At 40.7% G+C, this 27,584-nt stretch overlaps 1 long non-coding RNA gene across 1 annotated transcript in view; it reads right to left on the bottom strand.

Annotated features, from left to right (window-relative positions):
* Positions 1–27,350, bottom strand: part of LOC120372441 — an 83,483-nt gene extending 56,133 nt beyond the window's left edge. The window contains exon 1 of the long non-coding RNA XR_005584969.1: positions 27,306–27,350. This is a non-coding gene — a long non-coding RNA (uncharacterized LOC120372441). The remainder of the gene's footprint in view (positions 1–27,305) is intronic.
* Between the last annotated feature and the right edge of the window lie 234 nt (positions 27,351–27,584).

Genomic DNA, 27,584 nt, shown 5'->3' with positions numbered 1-27,584 from the left:
AGGCCTGTAAATATTTGCCAATACCATTGGCAAGAATAGGATATCTTTAGATTTCAGGTGTTAGGTTCTGTCATTTATTCAAAGTTGCTCTTTGATCATCAAGACATAGGGAAGCAATTTTCTCCATCTGCAATATATACCTTACAGGATGAAGCTAATTGGAGAGGTGATCAAAAGTCACAGCTTCTTTGTATTAGTTACTAAAAAAAGATATATAACTGATGCCAAGAACATTTTTTTTAAAACAGCCAAAGGAAATTCAGTCATTCATCCAGGTATCCCATTCTCCTTTCCAAGGAGGTGGCATCTAATTGAATTGTTCAAGTATATTTTGCTCCAGTAAATTTGCTTAGTATGATGGGTGCCCTTCACTTTCACACTAACAGTAATTTAATTAACTTGGTGTGTTCCCAACTCCTGTTATAGACAGTACTACAGTATGAGAAGCTGAAAATAATAGAATAGTAAATACAGGGCTGCGGTAAACATCAAAGGCCAAATGTTGGTCAGAATTGGTCTGCAGGGAGCAGAGAAGAGCTAACCTGCTACTACATCTGACAGTACTAGCAGCTGCCCTCATGGGGATACATCTGGGCAGGGAAAGCCAAGACCTTGCCCACATGTGCTGGAAGAGGTGCGCTGGGACAAGTGTGTCCAGGTGCCCACTGTATCATCCATCATGCTAGGTAACAGAGTGAGCTCCCGTGTGGTAAACACAAAAGAGATTCTTTGCTGAGGCTCCAGGGGCACCTGAAGGTCTCCAGCTTATAAACTGAGAAACGCAGCATGTGTTGCATGGTGTTCCCATACAGAGGTTGCCTTCATCTTGACCCAGATTAAGTGAGCATGAAATTTGTCTCTCTAAAGGTCTACTCAGGCATTTCTATATTATGTTGTAATACCTGGGCCTACAAATTTACCATAATTATAAGCTCAACTCCTAAAAAGTAGATAAAAGTTAATAAAATGTCAAAATAACCTACAACAACAACAAATGTTGATGCTAAAAGGTATGACGTGCAGACAAAGATTTAATTAATCAAAAAAAAAGATGATATAATTCAAGGACTGTGTTAAGATTATGCTTGATAAGCAAGAGGAAAACAAGATAAAAAATTGGCATGTCATATAATAGGCCTAATTGGTGGACAAAATAATGAGATGGGCTAGTCCACCTATCTCTTAGTTTTGGAGTCCTTAAGAAAGATACTTTGGGGAGAAAAATTGGCTATTGCAGTGAGTTTCACCATCATGGCTGCCCCACAGATCATTGTTGTCCTTATCCTGAGAGATGTCCTGTGTAGACTAGGCCACAGAGAGGTACTCGGAGGACACTGCCCCTCCATCGTCTCCAGCTAAATCCCAAACAGCAATTGGGATGAGAGACTTAGCTCTCTCTCCCTTATGTCATTTTATTTCCCCATCTTATTTCTTCTTTTTTCTGACCCTCTCCTTTTTCCTTTCATCTGGGTGGGTGGGTGGGGGATCCCAACACTTTGGAGAATAGACCTAAAATTCAGAAGGATCTTGATAAATTGGAGAACTGGGCTATAGTCAACAAAATGAAATTCCACAAAGAGAAATATAAGGTGCTGTACTTAGGGAAGAAAAAACAAATGCATAAAAACAGAATGGGGGAAAACTGGCTTGGCAACAGCACTGCTTAGAAAGTGGGAGTTGTGGTAGATCTCAACTTCAACATGTGTTAGCAATTCAATGTTGTTGCAAAAAAAGCAAATGCAATTTTAAGTTGCATTAACAGAGGCATAGCATGCAAGTCACAGATGGTATCTCTGTACTCAGCACTGGTTAGGCCTCACCTGGAGAATCTGGTGTCCAATTTTGGTCTCCAATGTATAGAAAGGATCTAGAGAGGCGAGTGACAAAGATGATCAAAGGGATGGAATGAAAGCCATATGAGCAAAGGCTGAAGGAATTGGGTATGCCTAGTTTGTAAAAGAGCAGATTAAGGGGAGACATGATAGTGGTCTTCAAATATTTGAAAGGCTGCCATAAAAAAAAGACAGAGAAAAGTTGTTCTCTCTTTCCACAGATGGCAGAACAAGAGGCCATGGGTTCAAACTACAGCACAGCAGATTTAGATTAAATCTCAGAAAAACTCCCTAACTGTAAGAACAGCAGGACAATGGAAGAGACTTCCTAGGGAGGTTGTGGAACATACGAACAGCCATACTGGGTCAGACTCAGAACAATGGTCCATCTAGCCCAGTAATCTGTGTTCTGACAGCGGCCAATGCCAGGTGCTTCAGGGGGAATGAACTGAACAGGTAATCATCAAGTGATCCATTCCTTGTCATCTACTCCCAGCTTCTGACAAACAGAGGCTAGGGATACTTCAGAGCTTGCTTTTGCATCCCTGTCCATCCTGGCTAATAGCCATTGATGGACCTATCCTCCAGGAACTTATCTAGTTCCTTTTTGAACCCTGTCTTGGCCTTTACAACATCCTCTGGCAAAGAGTTCCACAGGTTGAGACTGTGCATGGTGTGAAGAAATATTTCCTATTGTTTGTTTTAAACCTGCTGCCTATTAAGCGCCTTCACTGGAGGTTTTCAAAAGAAGGCTGGATAGTCATCTATCTTGGACACAACAAATCCAGCGTCTTGGCAGGAAGTTAGACTAGATGACCCTTGTGGTCCCTTCTAATCCTATGGTTCTGTGATTCTAATAAGAATCTGTATATTTTGCATTACTTCTGTGAGCCTGTGACCTGCGAGAGGTAACTAAAAGCAATGCCCTAAATAGCCTGATGATGGTACAAATTTGACAGGTCTCGGAGTGGCTGATAAGACCATATGCTATGCGCCTGTGTTTCTCCATCAATGAGGATGAAAGTGAAAGTCAACACTTAGACAGCAGCTGCATTTTCTATTTTGGGGGGGGGGAGTGTTTCTTCCCTTTTGCATGTGTTTGTCTTGTTTTGTCTTCTAGGAAAAGGGATCAGACTTTGACAACAACGACAGCTCTTTTCCCCAAAAAGGGCAGTTCTTACCATCTTTGATACCATAAAAAAGACTGTCAAACAAGGTATTTTTCCCTTCTAAAAACTCTCTTCAGCTAACGGGAAAAGCAACAAGGGATGTTGTTAAAATTAAATCCTTATTTAATACTTTACATTTCAGATTTTAACTGGTTTCCTGTATCTTCAATTAAAGGTTAAAAGATTAATTGTTAATGGTGTGTTTTCCCTGGTACTAAGCAGGCTGAGGTCTCTGCATACCAAGCCCTGAACCTTGCTTAACACTGTTTAATGTTGGGCAGTGACTGTTAAACACCTTTGACTGTTAAACACCAGTGACTGTTAAACACCTAATGTTGGGCAGTTAAACACCTTTGACTCTTTGGTCCCTTTCATTCCATCTAAATTAACAGGCCCCCATCACTAAACTATCCAAGTGCCCTGTAAACATGAATGAATTTATCCTCACAAAACCACTGTTTGGTTGTGAAGTACTATTATTTGTATTTTACATATGAGGAACTGAGCCACAGAGAGCCACAGTGACTCACCCAAGGACACACAGGAAGCCTGTGGCAGTCAGAAATTGAACCCAGGTGTCCTAAGTCACAGTCCAGAGCCTTAACCAGAAAATTATCTTTCCTCTTCTATGAATTGCTAACTATACTACATTAAGTGCCCTCTCTCCAATGTTTTGGGGGCAATATGCCTTCTAAAGGAATCAGAGTATTTTGACCAACAAATAACCTGTTATATTATTATACAACAGTGGAGATGGTTTTATAAAAACACAACAAAACATGCCAGTTATGGGGACAAAGATTACATATCCCTTTTAAAAACATGTTTTATGATGTGCTCAGCATAATATTAATATCTAATTCAATAGCATATTCTTGAGATGAAATATAAACAGTTGAACAAACAATAATAAATTTAGCAGATACTCAACTTCCTGGGTGCAACAGGTCACCAAACATTATTTGAAAGGCATTGTCAGTAACTCTCAAAAACAAGCTAGACATTGTATAACTAAATTAAACAAAAATAACACAGCTGTGAAGATACAATCAAAGATTAAAATCTGCAGAAACATGGATTATCACTGCACATTTACATTTGTTTTTTCTTATTACTGAAAGTAAAGGAAGTATTGTTCAGAGATGTAAAAATGGCAAAATATGTATGTTCTATGCTCTCCATACTGTCTAGACCTGCTGAGACATTATTGTACTTAGAATTAAATTTAGTATTGAACACCATGTTGTGCTGGAGAAGGCTCTTGGGCATTTCAAGGAGGCATCTGTTAAAATTCTCCCTCTGAATTGGTTGGTGCAATTTCCCTGCTGCTGATGGAGCCATGACCTCTGGACACTGATGAAGCTTACAAGGGACTTGGGCAGGCCAAAGAATCTGGTCCTATATGTTAATTATATTTCTATTACTTGGACAAGATGGACAGAGACCCCACACTCACAGCTTTGGTCTTACTCTTTTCCATCTGTACCCCTCTGCACCTCACTAGCTCACATACACAGTAGTTGTATGGTATTATTACACAGGGAGAATACTGGAAATGTAAAAATGAGAGTGCATGCTCTTTGTCTAGGAGACCTGTATTTTGCCTGCCTTTTCAAATATGATGTGGTGTCTCACTGTTACTGTAAGCCAGTGAAATGACTCAGCAGACAAAATACAGTCATCACCAGCAAAGTCAGTCCCTCCAAGTGTTTAATACAAGAATGTAAAGTAACAGTACAGTATAATCAGGAAGAGAGCAAAAACTTCTCATCTTTGGAGAACTGGCTGTTGCGTCCAGTCTTCACAAAGGCATTATGTCCCTGCTAGTTCCCAAGATGGCACTTTTACAGCCCCACACATGAAATGCTGTGAAAATGAAGGGGGAAGCATATATGAAGTTATACTGTTCTCCTTGTCACAATTGCTTAGTTGCAGTAGCTGACTCTCCTGAGTCATCTCCCTTTTGTACCTTAGCTTGCCTATTTTTCTAACTAACTTCTCTTTCTTCTTTGTAACCAAAGTGTAACGGAGGTTGTTATTTGTCACTTTGATTGATCAGCTTTCCTGAGCTGCATAGAATTAGACTGGTTTTAACTGCACATTTATGACCCCCCTTCTCCAGCCAACTCTTTTGATGTTTGGAAAGAACCAGTAAAATCAACCCTTGTGAATATTAAGTGGTATAAATAACACCGACTTGAATTACTGTTTGTTACAAATAATAAGACCATGAGTCATAAATGGAGAAGTACGGAAATTAAATAATACAAATCCAGACAAGTGATGTTAAGAAGCACTTTTCCAATTTAGGAAACATGAATATGAATAATGGCTTATCTACCCACAAACATTCTTCTTTGCAGCCAGGGAAGACAAGTGGTATGAAGGAGTTTGATGACATAATTGTGGTGCTGGTGGGGAAAATTAAATTAAGTGCCAAAAAGAAAATAGGAAACTATAAAAAAGGGAATAATTCTGATTCACTAAATGGTCTTTAGACTCTCCCTCAAGAATTAGTTGATTGTTTTTTATTAAGTCTTAAAATGACTTGATAGAAACTTGTATAAAGATTGGGGTCTTTTGGGGATGCTGGGGGACTGGAATTCATCTTACTTCATCGTAAGACATTTTCTGATATCCTATTCAATTCACTGTGTGTGAGAAGGGCTGTGTTTTATAGATTTCAAACCATTTTGGGAATAAGTTGTGAGAAAGATATTCTCTGAGCTGATTACATTGTGTTGGCAGAAGCAGTAAATATCATATCATCTTGTTGTGGGGCATTCATTATTAACATCTCATTAGTGACACCTGGTTGGATTATCTCATCATGCGGCACTCAGTTCTAGCCTTTTCACAGATGACATTTTGTTATTATTATTATTGAGGCTGGAACAAGTTTTCCCAGAAAAACTTGACTACTTTGATTGATTGAATTACAAAATTAATGGATCAAGTGAAAATAGCTAATGTAATAGCTTTGATTTTAGGAAAGCATTTGATACAGTCTCATGAAATCTTCCTTTCAAAATTAATCCAAATCAACTTGGATATAAACCCTGTTGATTGGACTGTAACCTGGCTACTGGAGTGGGAAAAACTTTTACTATAAACAAGAAGGGACCAGACTGGGTGGAGGTATGTCAAGGGCTACAGTGATTCTGTATTAGTCCAGTCTTATTACATATCTTCATTAGTGACTGGGAAGACATGATAAACAGAACATTAATGAAATATGTTAAGGATACTCATTTGGGAAGAGTATGGAATGCCAACCTGAATAATACAAATGGATCCAGAAAGATCAGAAGTATGAGAGTCAAACAACAAAATGAGATTGAACTAAGAGAAATAGACGCTCATACCTCAGTGGGAAAATAAAACGCATATATTCTGTGGGTGAAAAACCTGGGAAACAATAATACCAAAATAACCTAGGGATGATATTGAACAATAAATGATATAGCAGCAAAACCAGGTTAATGCAATTTTAGCTGCATATGCAGAGGGATCACATCATAGGACTGAAGGTAAAAGTGCTTCCAGAACAACGAATTCAGTACCAGAGTCCCAGTTAAAAATGGATGAAACTAAAAGAAGAACTACAAAAGTGGCAAGGCGCCTAGAAGAACAGACTTATGAGTTGCCAGGCCCCAATAAGTCACATTGACTTCAGTGGTAATAGGGGACTCTCACCACCTCTGGTAATTTGATTGACTAAGGAAAAACAGGAGACTAAAAATAAAGGAGTATTATTTAGATAGTAAAGTACTGTAAAACTTGGAGTATTTGTATGAAGTTAAGAAAAGAAACTTTTGCTGAATAAAAGCAACTTCCTGAAAATGAGATTGATTAGCCTATGACATAAGCGCTCAGATAAAACGATGGAGCTCTATAACTTAACACATTTAATACAAGAGTAGACAAAGCACTAGTAAAGGCACTACAGAAAACAATTCTGCATTAGAAGATTGTGTGGACTAGATGACCTGTTGGAAAGGATCTATCACTACATTCTATGAACCATAAAGCTCTCTAATGCTTTAATAATAACAAGGAAGTAATAGGCAAAAATCAACCGATCCTCTATTCAGCTGTAGAAAAAACAAACAAACAAACAAACAAAAAGAAAACACAGAACCAAACAGAAAATCTCATGACAGAAAAAATTAGCATAAAGGAAATGTTTGCTTTTTGGATTTTCACTGAAAAGCCCTTGTACATCTCATTATTTATTTAATGAAACAGAACATAGTATGCTGTAGTAAATATTATCTCTGATGAAGTTGTGTGTTGCTACCGAGGCCTTTATTATGAAAGCTAGACAGCTGACATGGATATAGGTCACCCCGTTATAGGTTCTCCCATGACTCATCTGGGGGATTTTGTGAGTGTGGCAATGGATTTGCTAGTAGTAGATGAAGAATAGCAACTGAAAAACTTGCTAAACTCTATACTCTGACAGCTCATGCTCCAATATGTCTGTTAGTCTATAAGGTGCCACAGGACTTTTTGCTGCTTTTACAGATCCAGACTAACACGGCTACCCCTCTGATACGCTATACCCTGAGAGGCCCACAAAGAGCAGGCAACACAATGGATTGGACTAGGGTGCTCTTTCAGTGTGAATTTAAATTCTGCAAGCAATTATGAGATTCTTCTCCCTACTGTTTTGTTTTGTTTTTAAACAAATATTTTAAAAAAGAATCAAGCAGGTGTATTGGGTTTTGAAGGCAGGCTACAGTATCGTAGTCCCATCCTTGTCACAACACTCTATTGTTCTTGTTATCTACAATGCAAATGAAAAAAATATTTAAGTACAAAACAATGCCAGGGACTTTTTATATTTACCATGACCAATTTGTGACTCCTGAATTACAGTCCTGCAGTGTGATTCTGCAACTTTTACATGCAAATAATCCCCATTGAACTCAAATAAGTCATTTATTATATTTATCATTTGTACTGCAGTAGTGCCTATGTGACCAGTTAAGTATCAGAGGGATAAGGTAACCATAAAGTAAGCAAGCTGTTAAGCAGAGGTCTTAACTCATGTCCTGTCTAGCTCTTGTCAACTGGCCATACTTTACTGACCTTGTTGCAGGCAGTAACCATTCTATTCCAATCTTACACCCACCTATAAAGTCCTCCAACAGACAGAGAAGCTGCACACACACACACTATATGAGAGAAAGGAGGAGTACAACGTTAAACTAATCAGAGCTCCAGCAATTTATAGATGGAAGGAAAGAAAATTATCAAAACATAAGATTTTTTTAAAAAGCACCAATATTGCAAATATCAATTCAAAAGATACCAAGCTTGCAAAATAATGCATATCTCAAACAGTCTAGAAGCAATCGTAAAATAAAGAAAATCAGGTGAAAACATGTGCCTTTGCCTGACAATCAATCATTCTTTCCCATTTGTCTAGGCTTCGCTGCATTCACTATAAATTAATAAGGATACAAAAAAATTTCAGATCATCAGCACTCTCACAAATATAATGCATTATATCAAGAGTGGCTCTCTCTCCAAATGACAGCAGTCAGAACATTATAGACAGGTGGAGTCATAATGAAAATAACATTAATTTGAAAAGAAATGCCTCTGAATTGAAAGGGGTTGTTTTTAATGAAGAAAGAAGGCAGAAGATGGCTCCTGTTAGATTACTCACTTAGAAAGATTTAGGAGCCAGTCCATTATCTATAGAAAATATAGGGAAGTAAAGAGCTGAGAAAATCTGTTTGTAGTAAGTAGCCGTCATAAACCTAAACTCAGTCTCACACAGAACCCAAACTACTTCCTAGGATTCAAGTTTGGTAAAAGCTCTTCCCATCTGCCAAAATCCATCAGGATAGTCCAGAACACTATATTTACTGTAGCAGGATGCATGAGGGTCTGGTTTGAGTTGTAGACTGATTTCCTTTAATTTTATTGGGATATATTAATATATTATCATTTGCTTCACTCTCCATTACTTGCATTTAGCACTAGATACTGCTTTATGTTATGAACTGATTTTAATCTGTTACATCAGTGTCAATCCAGAGTATGCTATTGAAGTCAATGATGTTTCACCATGGATTGAGGTTAGAATCAAGCCCAATATGTTGACAGACTATGGGCTGAATTGTAATTTGTAGATTACAAGGCCAGCAGGGACCATTGTGATCATCTACTCTGACCTCCCATAAAATATGGGCCATAAAATATTCCCAAATTAATTCCTGTTTGAACTAGAGTACATCTTTTAGAAAAAAATCCAGTTATGGGTTAAAAATTGCCAGTGATGGAAAATCGACCACAATCCTTGGTAAATTGTTCCAATTGTTAATTACCCTCACTATAAAAACACACTCTTATTTCTAGTCTGCATTTGACCAGATTCAAATATCATACTAGACAACTGAATTTTGTATTTCCTTCATTTTTTTCTTACATAAAAAGCTCAATGAAAAGCTAATTAAATCAGAACCTTTAAAAAATCAGTATCAATTTGCTAGATTCTTTTAAAGCCCAAGGCTTATTGATATGAACTTTAATAGAATGATGGATCCCATTAGAGATGATATATCTATGAATAACAATAGACAATGAGTAAACTGGGGACAAATTTTGGCCACACCACTGTGCGTGAATAAGCACAGTGAGCCCTGAACCCCAGCATAGCCCTACAATGGAGCTTTCTGTACCAGTATTGACTGAGTTCCCTAGTACACCCCCTGCATTTGATGGGGTAACTGTCTGCATTTGATGGGGACGCAGTCAGCATTCATTGTTAAGCGGACTGGAGTCGTTCAACACCTTGAATGCCAACCTCCAGGTAGACTGTTAAGAAGCTGCGCACAAACCCCAAATTGGTTGTGAGTTCTATACTTAGATTTTCCCAATCAAGTATGATATGTGAACTCCTTCAGCACTATAACAGCCTAACCACAGAGTCACAGACAGTCCCCTTGGGTGCTCCGATCTATCTTGCCACCTGAGAAAGCACCTTTGTGGTAGATCGTCCCTTGCACCAAAAAGCACAACATTCAGGTTATGACCAATCCCAAAGGACCAGTTATTTATCCCAGGTCAATTGCACCTTAGATCTTACACTAAAGACAATGATTGTAGCTAATCCTCTAATAAACCAACTGAAGATTTACTAACTACGAAAAGGAAATTAGAGTTATTTACAAGGTTAAAGAAGGTAAACAACACAGAAAGGAGTTATAGGCTTAAGTTTCAAAAGGCAATATAAGCTTTACAATAAGCAAGCTCTCTATGTCATTTAGGGATAACCCAGGCCAAGTAACTGGAGATCCCTTGCTTAGAAATCTTACCCTCCCAGAGTCCAAGCAGCATAGAGTTACAGTTTCTTCTTGTAGGGATCTTTATTCCTGTATCCCATGTTTCACAATGGCTCATATGGTTTCAATGGGCCTTCTTGGTGGGCAGGACCTAACACCTTCCATAGGAAGCCAGCATTTTACATTAATTAGTGCTTCTTTCCTGTTTGATGACTTACATAATTATAGGCAATTACAAGGCAAACACTTAATATCACCTTATAAAATGGTGTATAGATGTTATAAGCGAGGTTAATGCATGCAGCATTCAACAAACATTTTGTAAAGTTTAAAGACTAAACACATTCTAATAAACTTAACTTCTAATTTTATCCATACCACCACACAGGTGAGCCAGACTACTTCAGCCACAGGCGCCAGCTTCCAGTTGTCCCCAGGCCCCACCCCACCCTTTCCTAAAGGCCCCACTCCTGCCCCCACTCCACCCCTTCCCTCAATGCCCCACTCCCTCCCTGCCTCTTCCCCCCCGCTCCACCTCCACCTCTTCCCACCCCACCCCCCTGGCCTTCCCATCCTCACTCCTCCTGCTCCCTCCCAGCACCTCCTGCACACCATGGAACAGTTCCACAGCATGAAGGAGATGCTGAGAAGGAGAGGGAGAAGTTGATCGTTGGGGCTGAGCTGTGCCCAGTGGGCACTAAGCACCTGCTATTTTTTCCATGGTTGCTCCAGCCCTGGAGCACCCATGGAGTCAGTTCCTATGATTTCAGCTATATATTTGTCAGTGTTCAGTTGAGGCCAAGAGACCTCAGCATGAATTAGCAGCTGGTCTGCCAGCATCATGCTAGTCTCTTCTTGCACATCAGCAAGTTCTGAGATGCAGCATTGTGGGAACATGTGTAATGCTTTAAAAAGATGCAGTAAGTGCTGTTACTGAGCATGCATCCTTCAATGCCAGAGAAACACTGTGGCTCTCAACCTTTCCAGACTACTGTACCCCTTTCAGGAGTCTGATTTGTCTTGTGTACTCCCAAGTTCACTTAAAAACTACTTGCTTACAAAATCAGACAAAAATACCAAAGTCTCACAGTATACTATTGCTGGAAAATTGCTTCCTTTCTCATTTTACCACATAATTATAAAATAAGTCAATGGGAATATAAATATTGTACTTACATTTCAGTGTATAGTATATGGAGCAGTATAAACAAGTAATTGTATGAAATTTTAGTTTGTACTGACTTTGCTAGTGCTTTTATGTAGCCTGTTGTTAAACAGGCAAATATCTAGATGAGTTGATGTACCTCCTGGTATGTGTATCCCTGGTTGAGAACCACTGCTCTGGCACGTCTCCCTCTGCCAAGCTCCAGAGCCATCATTCATACCTAAAAGTCAATGACTTTTGCATCTGGACTTAAACTTTTACAAGGTTCTGGGATGTTCTGTGATTCAGGGTTTTATTACTCCACCCCTCCCTAAGTCTGAGAATTACAATATTTTTCTTTCCTGTCCCTTTGCCAGGACAACAGCTTTCCCGTCCCCATTTCAATATCTGTTTTACATGCAGTAACTCCCCACTTAATGTCATTCCGGTTAACGTTGTTTCGTCGCTGATCCATTAGAGAACATGCTTGTTTAAAGTTGCACAATGCTCCCTTATAACGTTGTTTGGCAGCTGCCTGCTTTGTCCACTGCTTGCAGGAAGTGCAGACCATTGGAGCTAGCTGGTGGGGGCTTGGAACCAGGGTGGGCCAGCAGCTCCCCTATCAGTTCCCCTAAGTTCCCTAAGCCCAGCAGGCTCTCAAGTGCCAGGTAGTTCAGCTGTCCCGCCCATGACTGCCCTGCCATGTGCTGCTCCTGCCCTCTGCCTTGGAGCTGCTCCCGGGAGCCTCCTGCTTGCTGTGCGGGGGGTTGGGGGAAAGAGGAGTGCTCATATCAGGGTGTCCCCCTGCCCTCACCCCCCTCCCCTCCTGCACACCTTCTCCACAGAGCAGGACACAACAGGGCTCAGGATGGAGGGAGCTTGCTGGCAGCAGCTACTGTCTCAACTTGCTGATATACTTAAAAAGGTAGTGTACTTAGAGTGGGGTCAGCATACTTAAAGAGGCAATGCGTGTCTATCTCTGTCTCTCTCTGTCATACACACACATGCACCACCTGGCACTGTGGAAAGTGGAGGGGGTGGTATGCGCCAATGGGATAGCGGGGGTTCATCATCATGTTCAGTTTCTGTAGGGAATGTTTGCAGCCACTGCCATGCATCTATTGTGTCTCCTCCCTCCATTCATGCTGCCTTGTAGCGTATGAGGCTACATTAACAATTGTTACCCCTTGAGGGCTCAGCGGAGTGTTAGTTCATCATTTAGCAGTAATGCATTCCCTGGGTAATATCCCACCCTCTGACTCCACCACCTCAACCAAGCTTCACAATCATCATTGCTGTGTACACTATTAAATTGTTTGTTTAAAACTTATACTGTGCATATATAATGTCTTTTGTCTGGCAAAAAAAAAATTCCCTGGAACCTAAACCCCCTATTTACATTAATTCTTATGGGGAAATTGGATTTGCTTAACATTGTTTCACTTAAAGTAGCATTTTTCAAGAACATAACTACAACATTAAGCAAAGAGTTATTGTGCTTTTATTTTAAGGGCCTGATTCTGTTCTCATTAACAACAATATAAATTAAGAGTACCCCCACTTAAGATAGTGGAGTTACACAGATCTAAAACCAGTATAGAACCAGAATCAGGCCCTTGAATCTTCTCTTTGTGAGTATTGGAATGTTCCATCACCCCTGAGGGAAGGTGGGGAATTCGCTTACAGAAAAACCTAAATCTGCATATTTTGAGGGGAACCTATTTTCCCTTCCTTATGAAATAAGTGCATATGTACCTCAGTTTTAGGTGAGAAATTCTACCTCATCCTCACAGATGTTATATATCTTGCTGTGGGGGGGTGCTGCTGTGCTATGTATATATAAAAATGTAGGAATATGAATATTTTTAGAGTCAGAAAATGTTTCACTATTTGTTGGTACTAATATCTGTACTTATGTATCACTAAGAGGGGTATGTATCACTAAGTGTTTACACTCAGTACTCCTTGGTATCACTAAGTGCTAACCATGGAGTACTAACAAAGATGATGTGAGGTTTAATGAATTAATGTGTGTAAAATACTGGGAACCACAGAAGGCAGATGCTATGGAAGCGTAAAGTGTCTTTTTATTCTGTTTTCTATCTGTGTGTGCTTTGCTTCAGGGTGAACTGCTGTTTAATGACATCAGAATTAACAGAGGGGAAAAGGCTTCATTGGGATTCTGGCTCTACCAGACTAAAGAGCAGAGAAAGACAGACAGAGAACAGATTTCAACAATTTAACACTAAGATTTGCATGAAGCAAGAAGTGGAAAGAGAGAGAATATACAGTACCTGCCCTGTGCTGATAAGACCATGCAGTATAGCCCTTAGACACAAGTCCCTGAAGATGGATTTTTTCGTCTTTTTGAGGATCTAAAATCTTTTGATTTCATAGCGTATACACTATGACTACATTAAAAATGAGTGCTAACATGTACATATTTATAAACATATACACCAACAAGTCACGCTGATAAAACCTGCTGTGATTACAAGATCACAACATACATTCTGAGTCAAGTTCTGTCCCAAAATAACCACATAAAATCCCTAGTGACTTCAGTGGGAATTACATATGCATGCAGAATTTCACCATTTGCCTCTGCAGTCCATATGTTTAGAACCCCTGTTATCCTTGTGGTGGTGAGCACATCTTCCAGTCGGTCTTCAACATGTCAAACATATGAGTTAAAAACCATGACTAAAAACTCCCTTAGGAGGCAGTCATCTCTATTTAGCATGGCATCCTATACAGACCCATATTGTGGTTTCTGCAATTTTCATCCAGACTCAGGACAACATTCCACTATCATTTCAAAGTGCTATCACTAGTGGTTTTGTACACAGTGTCCATATGTATCATAACCCACTGAGATATTTTGCAGCATAGTATGTCCATTGCAACAGAATCCCAGTTACAAATATGTCTTTTGCCATACAAATATCTCTTTGGATTACAAACTAGTAAACCATTGTGGATGGGGGAGGATAAAATTAAAAACACGGTCCACCGTAATACAAACAACATTAACAATAACTCAAGTACCATCTATTGTATTCAAATCTTCTCCATCTCACCTCAAAAAATACAGAATTTTTTCCCGATAAAACTTTCATAATCTCCCTCTTGGACTCCTGTTCCTACTGGCCATCACTTTAATGATATATAATAGTAACCTGTCTTGAGAGAGATGGATCTCTGATGATGTATAGCAGCATAATAGGTTCTCAGAGCACAATGATGACATGTTGCAGCTATACATCATCAGAACAGCAGTCAGCAAGATCAGGAGTTCAGGAGATACACATGACTAGAGTACAGCTATAAAGAAAAAATGAAATAGAAATCCGGGGCCACTTCAGGCAACTCTGCCAATCCGTGGCTGCAAGTAGCTCCCAGATCCTGGGGCCACTACTCAAGCTACTGTGATGTTTACTAATCATGCTTCAGTGGCACATGGGAAGGAACATGCCCTGTTTAAGGCTGAGTGACAGGTCTCTGGTGATAAGAAGTTAGGCAGCCTGGGAAATCAGAATATCTCCCTTAAATCATAGTCCTAATTAGATTTCTTCTCCTCCTATTAAAGAAGAAACTTCTATTCACTGTCTTCCACCAGGAATATGTGCATGAGTTCTTGACACATTTCCAAATGAAATGACACAGAAGTTTGGCAGTAAATGTAAAAGGGAAGAGCACTGGGATCTTGGGCCTTGCAAATCTGCTTGGACCAGCCATTTACAGAACCCACACTTCCAAATTTAACTGAAGGTTCCAAACGTGTGGCTTGAACATTTTTCTGTGCTAAAATTAACCATCTGTGCAAGTGTTTGCAGGTTCAGGGCCAAGATGATACACGAGATACAAAGAGTGAACAGAGAGAAATCAAACTGGTAGTTTGTTTTACACACACACACACCCTTGCAAATATATATATGTAAATAGATTAAGTGTCAACTAACCCCATCTGCCCCAGAAAGAAGACATCATTAATCCACATGTTAAGTGTAAGGCTTACCATGACATACAGAAGTTAAATGGTTTAGTCAAAGTCACACAATTATTCCAGGTTTGAAATGGAAATAAAACCCAGGAATTTTGACTCTTATCTTTTGCCTTAACCAGTAGAAAGCATTCTTGCTACTATTACGCATTTGTATATTTTAACATCATCAGAGTTTTTCTTTTATTCCTGTTGCACGAACATTTCAGAGGAAACCAAAAGGTGAAGATGACTGTTGCAGTTTGGCTAAACTGAGTTTGCACTGGTTCCTCTAGAATTAAAACTGACATCCAGAGGCGGCTCCAGGCCCCAGCACGCCAAGCGCATGCTTGGGACGGCATGCCGCGGGGGGAGCTCTGCCGGTCGCCGGGAGGGCGGCAGGCGGCTCCAGTGGACCTCCCGCAGGCGTGCCTGCGGAGGGTCCGCTGGTCCCGCGGCTTCGGTGGAGCATCCGCAGGCATGCCTGCGGGAGGTCCACCAGAGCCGCGGGACCAGCAGCGGACCCTCCACAGGCACGTCTGCGGGAGGTCCACCGGCGCCACAGGACCAGCGACTGGCAGAGCACCCCCTGCGGCGTGCCGCCGTGCTTGGGGCGGCAAAATCGCTAGAGCCGCCCCTGCTGACATCACTGGGCAAAGCACCTGAGAACATGAGAGTTTGTCTTTTATTGAAAACTGTATGGATTTTTAAAAGTTTTGACCCAATACTAGAAATGAAAGCATCAGGAGGCATTCCCTTTTCTAAAGAGAGATATCAGAGTGTTCACTTATTCATGATATTTGTCTACACTAAATATTCAAAACATCTTCTACAGACAACACCCTTGGACCATCTAAGCTTTTTCTAAACTCTTATCATTGTGTATGTCATTTAAAGGTGCTATATAGAAGGCCATATATTCCTTTGGGCCTGATCCTTCAGGTGTCTTGCTGCATAAATTCCCATTAACTTCAGTATTTGTTGAGGGTGCTCAGAAATGCACAGGATATTACACTCAGAGTAATTTTTTTCAGTATTAAAAAACAGTATTTTCAGACTATTTCCAGTACTGTGATTCCCTCAAGCTGTCCTCTTTACTGTTAAAACACAAGAGTTTACCTGCAGCTGAAAACAATGGTGTGATGAATGAGATGTATCTTTTCCTTAGGGTATTTGCTGTTTTATTTCTGTGGGCCATTTATAAACATTTGCTTATTTCAGTTTTGTGTTCTCCTGTGAAAAGCATCTTAAGAAACTGATCAGAACATAAAGTATGAGTATTTTGGCAAATACTGCCAAATCCAGGGCAGACAATTTGCGCACACAGGTTCACATTGTAAATCTTTGCATAGGGAGTTGTGTCTAGCATGACCAAATGTTCACTTGTTCATGTTACCCATGTAAGTACATACAAATGAATTTAAGAGACTTTATTGTAGATTCAACTGAGGGTCTGAAGTTCTGAGAATGTGTCACTTATTTTTTTTTTAACAAAGGCTATTGTTTTAACTTATTTTGTGTAATATCACATTGTTCCCTGGACTCTGCCAATGGCTTGATTTTACAATACAACCAAACCAGCAATGATGGACACTTCCTGCTTTGTTTATGTCCTGTCCATCCACTGAAGTTAGATGAACAAAGAAAAAGAAAAAACACAAGAATGCTTTTTAATGTCATGACTCTGAGTTTAACATCTTAACATAAATTGTTACCATAGTTCAGAGAAACCCATCAACCTCTGTTAAATTCAAGTTTGAGTGTAACTTTGTTGTGTAGTTTCCACCTCCCCTTTAATCCAACCATAAATGTTTACAACTTCCCTCTCTGTTTTCTAGTTTGTTCAAGTGGTTTTTATGAGCAGATTCAACTGGGAACATGTTTTACTTTTGAAATCAATCTGCTGCTTCCTTCTTCCCCACCTCCCTCCACATAGGATTTCTTGTGGAGTATGATGCCACACAGATGGAATAAGGGAACATATATGGCTCCTTTATATATGTGGTTTGTCCTGGCTTATGCCATTTATTGTCCTGTCTGTATTTGTAGGGTATGAGGAGAGGTGTTTTTCTGTAGGGCGGCTTAGGGGTTTTTTTTTGGGGGGGGGGGTGGTTGTTGGCATTTTTTCATTTATTTGTAATTGAATTTGATATTTTAAATGTACATGGAATGGTAGAATCATTGCATGAATGCTCTGCTAGGCATTGGTCATACACATACAAAGACAAAGTCCAGTATCCAAAGCACTTTCAGTCTAAAGCTCCTGTCTGATAATATACTCTGTCCAGGGATACCCTTACACCTGTGTGGAGTCCCACTGAAGATCAGGGCTGCCCAGAGGGGGGGCAAGGGGGCAACTGGCCCCCACAGGGGCCCCCACGAGAATGTCAGAGGCTCCCCCCTGGCCCCGCTCCCACCTCCACCTTCCCCCATCCCCTGGTGCCTCAACGCACTGCATCCAGGAGCAGCCCTGGACAGAGCTAAAGCGGCATGGCCCAGGCGGGGCCTGAGCTCCTCCTGCTCGGAGCCACATGGTAAGGGGGCAGAGCTGCAAGCTGCGGCCGAGCGGTGGGAGCTCAGGTCCCGTGGAGCCAGGATGCTGCAGCGCTGTCCAGGGCCGCTCCTGGATGCAGCGCGCTGAGGCTCCGGGAGAGGGGGGAGGTGGGGGTAAACGGCATGTTAAGTGGGCCGGGGGGGTTGGATAAGGGGCAGGGAGTCCTGGGGACAGGGAGAGGGCAGAGGTTCTGGGGGAGCGAGTCAGGGGATGGGGAACAGGGGGTTGGATTTGGGGCATTCTGGGGATCTGTCAGGACTCGGCGGGGGGGGTGGATAGGGGTCAGGGCAGTCAGGGGACAGGAAGTGGGAGGGGTTGTGGGGGGTGGGGTCCCAGGGTGGTGGTTGAAGGGGGGTTTCAGGGGGCAGTCAGGGAACAAGGAGCAGGATGGGTCGGGGATTCTGAAGAGGGAAGTCAGGGGGGCAGGATGTGGGTGGGGGTTGGATAGGGGGCAGTGCCAGGCTGTTTGGGGAGGCACAGCCTCCCCAACCCTAAAGCTCATTCAGCAGTTTGAGGCTTGCAGACAGCTATTTAACACAAAGAGCCAAGCTGTTATATTTTTCCTTAGGGCTACCATCCCTTTCGCTTCTCAAATGACAAATTATAGTCTATATTGAATCTCCCTATGGCACTGAAATTAATGTCAGGGGAAGGTACCTTCATTTAAAATTAGCCACTTTAGATTAACAGTGATCGAGCTAAGAGAGCCATGGGGGAGAGATTACATGAGAAGAGCAATATCCTACACCACCTACCTCCTTCCCAACCCTACCAAGGGAGATCCCCTTCCCTTGCATTTCCCGATGCTCCAGAAGGGTTAATTCGGTGGTTCTCAAACTTTTGTACTGGTGACCCCTTTCACATAGCAAACTTCTGAGTGTGACCCCCCCCACCTTATAAATTAAAAACACTTTTTAATATATTTAACACTATTATAAATGCTGGAGGCAAAGCAGTGTTTGAGGTGGAGGCTGACAGCTCGTGACCCCCAGTAATAACCTTTTGACCCCCTGAGGGGTCCCAATCCCCAGTTTGAGACCCCCTGGGTTAATTTAATTTTAGCATCCTGTGTCCATTCACATGCATGTGCTATTTTGAGCATTTCAGTTTTCATAACATAGGCTCATCCCAGATTCTGGAACAAGCTCAAATGCTCAGTTCGTGGAGTATGTGCATAAGCTATACTAAAGACAAACCCACAGTAACGGTCTCCAGGTTGTGAGGGACTCCATGGAGCCAGTCTCTAGGAAACAGATAAATTCATGGAGGTTAAGTCCATTAATGGCTATTAGCCAGGATAGGTAAGGAATGGTGTCATTGCCCCTGTTTGTCAGAGAGTGGAGATGAATGGCAGGAGAGAGATCACTTGATCATTACCTGTTAGGTTCACTCCCTCTGGGGCACCTGGCATTGGCCACTGTCAGTAGACAGGATACTAGGCGGATGGACTTTTGTCTGACCCAGTGTGGCCATTCTTATGTTCTAACCTAATGAACCCAAAGTTATGGAGACAGATATGAGTCAGGGAAGCCAGCAGAGTATCAGAAACCTGGAAAAATCTCTGACTAGATGCACTCAGGCGTTTGGTCACAAGCTGAGAAGGTTCAGAAGTTTTAGATTTTTTAAGCAGTTTTTTTTATTGTGTCTTTAAACATTTCAAACACAGCAAGCAGCAAATATTTGGCCACACACCTCTGAAACCCCAAACCATGTTCAGGTTTTGGCAGACTAATTTCAGCTTTTCAATTAAAAAAAAACAACAAATTTTGAAGGAAAGCAGACATGATTTTTTCTGCTTTTTAAAAACCCCTAGTTTTCGATCCAAAAAAAGTTTTGACGGAAAATATGTCAGACAGTCCCCATCCCCCGACCCTTGTACCCATCTCTGCTGAGCTGGGGTGGGAGGGACAGGGTGCTTGTCTGTGCTGTTGCCTCTGGGTCAAGAGTGGGAGGTGCCAGTGACTGCTGCTGTCTGAACAAGCTTTCAGACTGGTAACTGCTCTGCTTAAAGACACACTCTCCCCAACACACACACAGATTTCCCCCAACATCCAAATATATTTTAAATGGTATTCTATTATTGTTTAACAGTATGATTATAACTGTGATTGTGACTTTTTAATTTTGTGATTTTTTAAATCATTTGACAGCCTATATATATTTCACACAGTATCTGAATAGTTGCTGTGCTGATATTTTAAAATGACGATTTCAAACTTAATTTAAAACTATTTTAAACTTTCCCACAGCCCTTTAAAGTTCAGACTCCATTTCACATATTTGTATTGTTTCACAGAGGTGCAGACATTCAGACCTTTGTTTCCCTTAAAAACAAAACAAAACACAATTTAGGCCAAAATTGCCCAACTTTGTACCAGGTCTTGCAAATAGTCTGGAGAATGATGCTTACATCCATGCAGTGTCTGATTGACGTCAGTGGGATTCTTTGTAATAGCAAGAGCTCTTCCTAGTCACATTTGCCAGATCAGGTCTTTGGATGCCTAAAATTAGGCTTTACCTATCATATGGGGGTACTGATGCTATAATCTGATTTTGTGTCCACGCTGAGTCCCACTGATTACAATGAAACTCAGTGCAACTGTAACACTCCTCCTACATAGTCCAGATTGCAGAAACAGAGTTGGTCTAATTTTCAAAGAGATTAGCACCCACAATTCCGACTGAAGAAAATGGCTGCAGGTGCACAGCACCTCAGAAAATCCAGCCACTTATTGACAAGTCTATACTGTGCTGTAGGTGCCCAACATCATATACCTATCCAATACTGACAACTTTAGCCTTCATATTTAAAAGATATTCTCTTTCGGTCAGACTGAGTTCATGAGCTTATGTTCATTTAAAATGTGATGAAAAGATAAGACATGGTTTCAAATTAAATACTAAGGGTCAGTCAGTGAAGAGCAACCTTTTAACTATTGGAATATTTCTTTTGGTCCTCGTCCCTTGAAATATTTTGATTTATGCACAGTAAACGTAACAGGAGCCAACGTATTTTCATTCATCTGGTGGATTTATCTCCATATAAATAGGAGCTCTCTCTTGCCCCCATTCCTCCATTTATAAATAAATAATAAATATGCTTATAAATTCTTTCCCTCTCAAGCCTATATTTTAGGGTACATATATTTTACAGTTTTACATCTGTCTGAATAAATTTTCTCCGAAAAGTTAACAGAGAGCAATAAAATATACAGATTCAAAAGTGTCGTCAGTAATGTTTAACATCACATATTACAATTCATGGAAATCTTGATCTACTTGCAGATATTTCACAAGCAGGAAAAATGGGTTACATTCACTGGATAAATTATTTGTTGAAAATTATTCCCTCTATTCTAGTGTAAATATTTACTTCCTCTTCTTATAGTCTGTGAAGGTCTATTGCAATTGCAAACAACATATAGCCCAGCCATGCTACAGTGTAACAAAATTCCATTCAGTTATGCCCCCGCATATTGCATACGCTGTTGTGAAACTACCGGTATTTCAAATGTAATTTAATGCATATTATCAATGTACATTTAGATCACTCATAGCTGAAGAATATGTCCATACTACAATTTTGAGAGGGACAACATGACATGAATGTGTACATTTGATTGTTACATTGGTTATTACATGCAAAATGCCACAAATCTCTGAGATGGACCTGACTGCTGAATTTTGCATTTGGTTCATCTATCTAGTGGACTGAAATCATAGTTAACTAAACATCCTGTAACGACATCTTAGAGGAGCATTCATCTTATCAATGTTTATTTCAGAAATGCTTGAAATATGAATTCCTAAAAGATGCTTTTGATACTCTTTGCTGGTTTCAGACAGAAATAGCTGCATAACAGTTGCTTAGGGCTACAACTTCATACTTCAAGTTTCAAATGTTTCTATTTCTCAGATTATTCTATTGCAGACATTTTAGAGATGCCCACCCCCTTCAAACAGAACTAGGGGAATTATTTATTGTGAGCAATGGGCCTGATGCACCACAGAATGGTTGCAGTGTTACAGCAGTACAACTTCATGGACTACACTGGAGTAGCAGTAAAGTCTGGTGTAATTTGTGGTGAATCATAGCTAATAAATTTTGGTTTAATTCTCAAACTAAATTATTATTTCAGTATTTGACCAGCTCCTTAGAAGGTTGAAGAATATTTGGTGAATAATTTATGTGATGTATTTTTTTCCCTATTGACAGGGACGGCTCCAGGCACCAGCATTCCAAGCTGGTGCTTGGGGCGGCAATCTGCAAGGGGCGGCAGTCCCTGTTGTTTTGCCCCCAAGCAGCGCACCGAATTGCCGCCCCAGGCAGCGGGGGCAGTCCGTGTGCCCTTAGGGCGGCAGGCGCGTTTCTGTGGTGAAGGCAATTCTGCGGCAGCTTCTACGTTTAGCTGTCCAGGGCGGCTTCAGCTAAACATAGAAGCTGCCGCCGAATTGCCGCCACCGCGGAAACGTGCCTGCCGCCCTAAGGGCACACGGACTGCCCCCGCTGCCTGGGGCGGCAATTCGGTGCGCTGCTTGGGGTGGCAAAAACTGTAGAGCCGGCCCTGCCTATTGATCATTGAATAAATTATTGGTAAAGAACTGTTTTCATTTGCCCCTCAACTGTACTCTCCACCTAGCTTTTGGAGGTCATCAGTGTCGCTGGGCAGCTATTTTTTTTTAATTTTGTTTAGCTAAGTCCTCTTCTAGCCCTTGAAATGCAAATACAATCTCACTGTTAGGTGCTAAATATTGAACAAAAAGAAAGGTTTGTGTTCAAATCAAAGCTGGTCAAAAATTTATATTGTTCCTCTCCACATGCCATGACACCTTATTCCTGTATAGTATTACTTTCCAGTTGAATGGATTTTGATATCAAATAGCACTAAGAAATATGGTTCTGCTATTTGAAGTCCAAAGAGAAGGTTTATGTGAAAGAATCAAATATTTTTAATCCCACATAAATAAATTAGTAGTTTTTGCTAATATGGCCTTCTTACAGTTTCATCATGGGCTGATAAATTTTCATTTCAATTCATTTTGATATATAGAAGAGGATCAAAAAATAAATAGACCAAGACCAAATTTAGTATAAGATGCTTCTTATCCATGTGTTCTTTTCAGTTCAGTGAACAATGTTTTTCATTATTATTTTCCTCCCATGATCCTCTCATACCCTATACTCCTGACATAATGGACTGTAATATTGAATCCTTCTTCATGCACAGGAAACTCAACTTGTCAGTGCCAGAAGACATACAACTACTCTTAACAAGTAGAAAAGCAAGGCCTACCTTTCGACCATGGCCACAGAGAAATTATGTGGGTGCAATCAAAATATAATCTGTCCATCCATCTCGAATTGGACCTGATAGGCATTCTAATATATTCCCCTGACAGCAAGAAGCATTGGATTTTTTTTTCTGATTTTGAATAAACTGATTGGGGGGGGTAAATGTCAAAAAACACCTGCAGCACAATTAGGGTGACCAGACAGCAAGTATGAAAAATTGGGACAGGGGTGAGGGGTAATAGGCACCTATATAACACAAAGCCCCATGTATCAGGACTGTCCCTATAAAATTGGGATGCATGTCCCTATACAATACTGATGCAGAAATATACATCTAAATTGTAGAAAAAATCTACCTTATTTTATTAACAGGACAAATTAAGTGTAATTTTCATGAAATATTACATACGTGGAGACAGATATTTGAATGGGCCAGGGAGCAAGGTATTTAAACTCTATATCCCAATGCAGCCCCTAAACTATACCTAAGCTTATGGGCATACCGTATTCTGCAACAACCAATGGTTGTTGCTCTAAGGCACTGTAATGCAGACATAAACAATACAGAAAATAAATAATAGTCCATGGTGTTGCCATGCACGCTTGTATTTATTTATTAATTATTGCAGTAGAGCTCAGAGGCCCCAGAGGTACATCTACACTGCAGAAGGGAGCGAGTCTACAAGGCTAGGTAGACAGACTCACTCTAGCTCTGCTTGAAATAACACAGACAAAATAGCAGCATGGACACTGCAGCATTGGCAGCTGGCTGGATTAGTTGCCCAAGTCCAAACCTACCTGACCCCTGGTCAAGTCACCACCTATGTCATAACATCCACACTGCTATATATAGTGCACAAGCTCAACTCTGACCGCCCAGGCCAGGAGACTCACTCCCAGCTGCAGTGTAGACATATCAGCAGGGATAAGGGCCCATAGAAGTAGGTCCTGTGAAACACACACAAGACACACTCTACCTCAAAGGCCACAAACAAAATTTTGTAGAGTTTGACTGAATAGGGCTTTGCTAAAGACTGGATTTGAATGAGAGGGATGACTGTTTGTGTGCAGGAAGTGAGAGTCATCAAAGAAGGCCTGGAGCCGAGAATTGGTGATGAGAATAAAGAAAGCTGTAATCAGCACATTAGAGAGAGGCTAAGTAGCAAGGGCATGAAATGAGAGCAAAGTCTCAAAAAATGAGAGTGAATAACTTGAGTTTCATGTGGAAAGAGAGATGAAGACAAGGAAAGGGATTCAAGGAAGGGATAATATGGTCAGAGCTGCAGAAAGAATGGTGAATGTATAGGAATAGTATGGTATTGCTTTGGTAAGCTTTCTAGTGGGACTCACTGTGTTTTGTTTTAGAAGACTACAGAAACCCATCAGTGCAGCAGTATGTACTGTAGCTAGGCCTTGTGTGTTTGTGTTTATTTAGTAAATATAGTCATTTGGGATCCTGGTTTCTTCATATTACTTGTGTTGAATAAAGACACCAGGCACAGCAGATGGTAATTTCAGTAGTCACATTTTGAGCAGAGAAGGAGGAAGACATGAAATGCAGGGAGATCAGTGGGAAGCAGGCTATAGTAGTTGAAGTGGGAGGTAAGTAAGGCACAGTCTAGGATTTTCAGTAGAACAACTAGAATTTAAACCACTCCATTTGATTTTGGAGGCAAATCCTGTCTCTTGCAGAAACTCTACAAGAATGACCTGGCACAGGGAACCTTAAACAGTTTGATGGACAGATATCCTCCCACCCCAAACACCACAGAGCAGCAATAGCAGAACAGTTACAATAACAGAGCTTGCAGTAGTCTCTGCTATGGTAATGCCACCCCCTCGTATGTGGGGAAATGGCAGACAGGCCCTTGGAGTAATGCCTCCATTCACTCCACCCCTGTTTCTCACAGGGCTGCTTGCCCCAAACTTGCCCCTTCCTCAGTGAATGGAAGGAGCTTCCACAAAATGCATTCTGCCTTGAGCAGGTGTTTCCCATCCTGGCATCTTGCAATTTGAGCCTTAGTTGTTTCTCAAAGGATGCACCACCCATACTTTGGAGAAGGGGTTGTTTGACAGCATTTTATGAATCACCTACATTTCCAAAAACATCATTTGAATTTTGAGCATCTCCAAAGTCTCAAGGGGCATTTTGAAAAAAGACAACATGAACTATCCAACAATCTCTCAGACTTGTCATGACATTAGAGCTCTGCCACCTTTTTGTGTTCCCTTCTTTTCTGGCCTGTAACAGCTTCAAACAGTTAAATCTCCTTAATTGTACAGCTGTTGAAGGTAATTTAGCTATTTACTGCCCTTTCCAGAGGCTTTGGCCAGTGTTTTATTGAATTTTCCTGATTAACATCTGTTTTATGACTGCTGTAAAATAGTCATAAATAATCAGGAAAAAGTTGTAAAATAATGATTCGAGATTCCTGTCTCCCAGCCCTGTTACACTGAAAGTGACTCGCTTCTATAGAGAAATCTCCTTGAGCCTTAATCTTTCTATAATATCTTTAGGATATTTCCCTGTAATTTTGCACTGGAATAAAATAATGTGAAAATATTGTCTGTCAAGCAGTGCAATAAAAACCTAAGTGGCATTTTAAATTTTGTATACACAATATTACAGCTTACTTGAAGAGTTAAGAAATATAAAACTGGCGATTAGGGAGCTCAATATAAATATCCATATCTCTGAAGATGAGAAAAGGGAATCCTTTGAAGTCTACACTCTATATCACAGCAGCTGTCATTCCTGGAAAACTAGAACCACAACTATTGCTTATAATTTAATTCTCAGAAGAAGTGATAAGCCCTGGTTCTAATGAGGAATTGTTCTTCAGCAACCCAAACAGTACATTTGTATTGATAAATAAATCTGTTGCCGTTATTTTAAAAAATTGTGTTTGACAATATCTGCAAACTATACCTTATGAAAAGCCATTCCACAAGCAAAATCTTGTAAAGAGATTTTATGTGAAAGACAATTATATAAAAAGAGGCATGATCAAAACATAGGATTTTAGCATGAACGTTTTTTAAAAAGAATGTATAGGGTTGAAAACTTTAGCTACTGTGTCCAGAACAACCATATTCAGTCAGTGTGCATCTAAAACCAGTGGCCCAGATACTCAGCTACCTTCCGGGGGTAATTTAAGGAACTGGGCTGCAAAGAAGCTGGTTTGGGGTTCCTGATTCTAGGACCAATTTTAGGTTGGCCCCAGACCCAATACAGTTTAGTAAGTTCTTGGAGCTGTTCTGCCAGCCAGCAAAATCCTCAATTGGAGAGAGCCTGGGGTTAATGATTCATTTGCGCTGCCAATGTAGTGCAAAGGAACTGAAATGAAGAAGCCGAGTGTCTATAAACCACATCCTGCTTGCTTTAATCACACATCACCCCATTGTAGTTAAAGGAAGAAGATTCTTCTGACCTAATCCCTCTGGACTATTTGTATCAAGTCACAACACTGCATTGGGATGGCACAGCAAGGCTCCAAGGCACAAGACCATCACAAGGCTGGCTCTGGGCCTCTGTAGGGAATAGTGAGGAATGAGGGTTGATCCTCAGGGAAAGGGGACAAATCCACCTTGAGAACAGGACAGAGTTTTCCTCTCCCCACCCCAATTCACTTCCACAGGAAAACCCACAGTTGGGTTGATCAAACACATGTCCTGGATTAATAAATACATTCTACAATTACAAAAATGGTCCAATTCTCAGTGCAATTATCCCTTATTTGCCCAGATGTAACTGTGATCAGAATCTAGTCCTAACAAACCATTCATTTCTACAAACAACATCAACCACATTTTTATGCAGTGAAGGATTCCTAAAGAAAAGGATTCCACTTCCAGAAGCTTTATGGATAAATAGTCATTTTGTGGGTTACAGAATATATATAAACAACCTTTCATGTCCTTTCCCTACTTCCTTTCTTTTACCTGCTGGAATCTAGACCCTAGATTAAAAATATGTGTCTCTGAAAGGAAGTTTCCTCTTTCCATCTCTCTTTCCCACCCCCTGACACCTTACCTTGGTTCAAGATTACTATCTCCTCCTGATGCAGACAGCCATTTGTTTAGATGAAAGGAAATTCAAAATGGAGGATAGGGTTTATTTATGGTAAGCCCCGCCTACAGGAAGTGTTGCGCCAATCAGAGTCAGGTTTGGGACTAGCAGGAGAGAGAGACAGACTGTGACTGTGTATCTATTTGATTTTTTTAGTAGGCATTAGAGTTGTTTCTGGAGGAAACTAGGGAGCCTTGTTTGAGTAAAGTTGCAGAAGAAAAATAACATTTCATATACGTATAA

This window comes from Mauremys reevesii, linkage group 9, assembly GCF_016161935.1.
Source record: "Mauremys reevesii isolate NIE-2019 linkage group 9, ASM1616193v1, whole genome shotgun sequence".
In the NCBI taxonomy this organism is placed as follows: Eukaryota; Metazoa; Chordata; order Testudines; family Geoemydidae; genus Mauremys; species Mauremys reevesii.
This window is presented reverse-complemented; position numbering and strand designations above follow the sequence as displayed.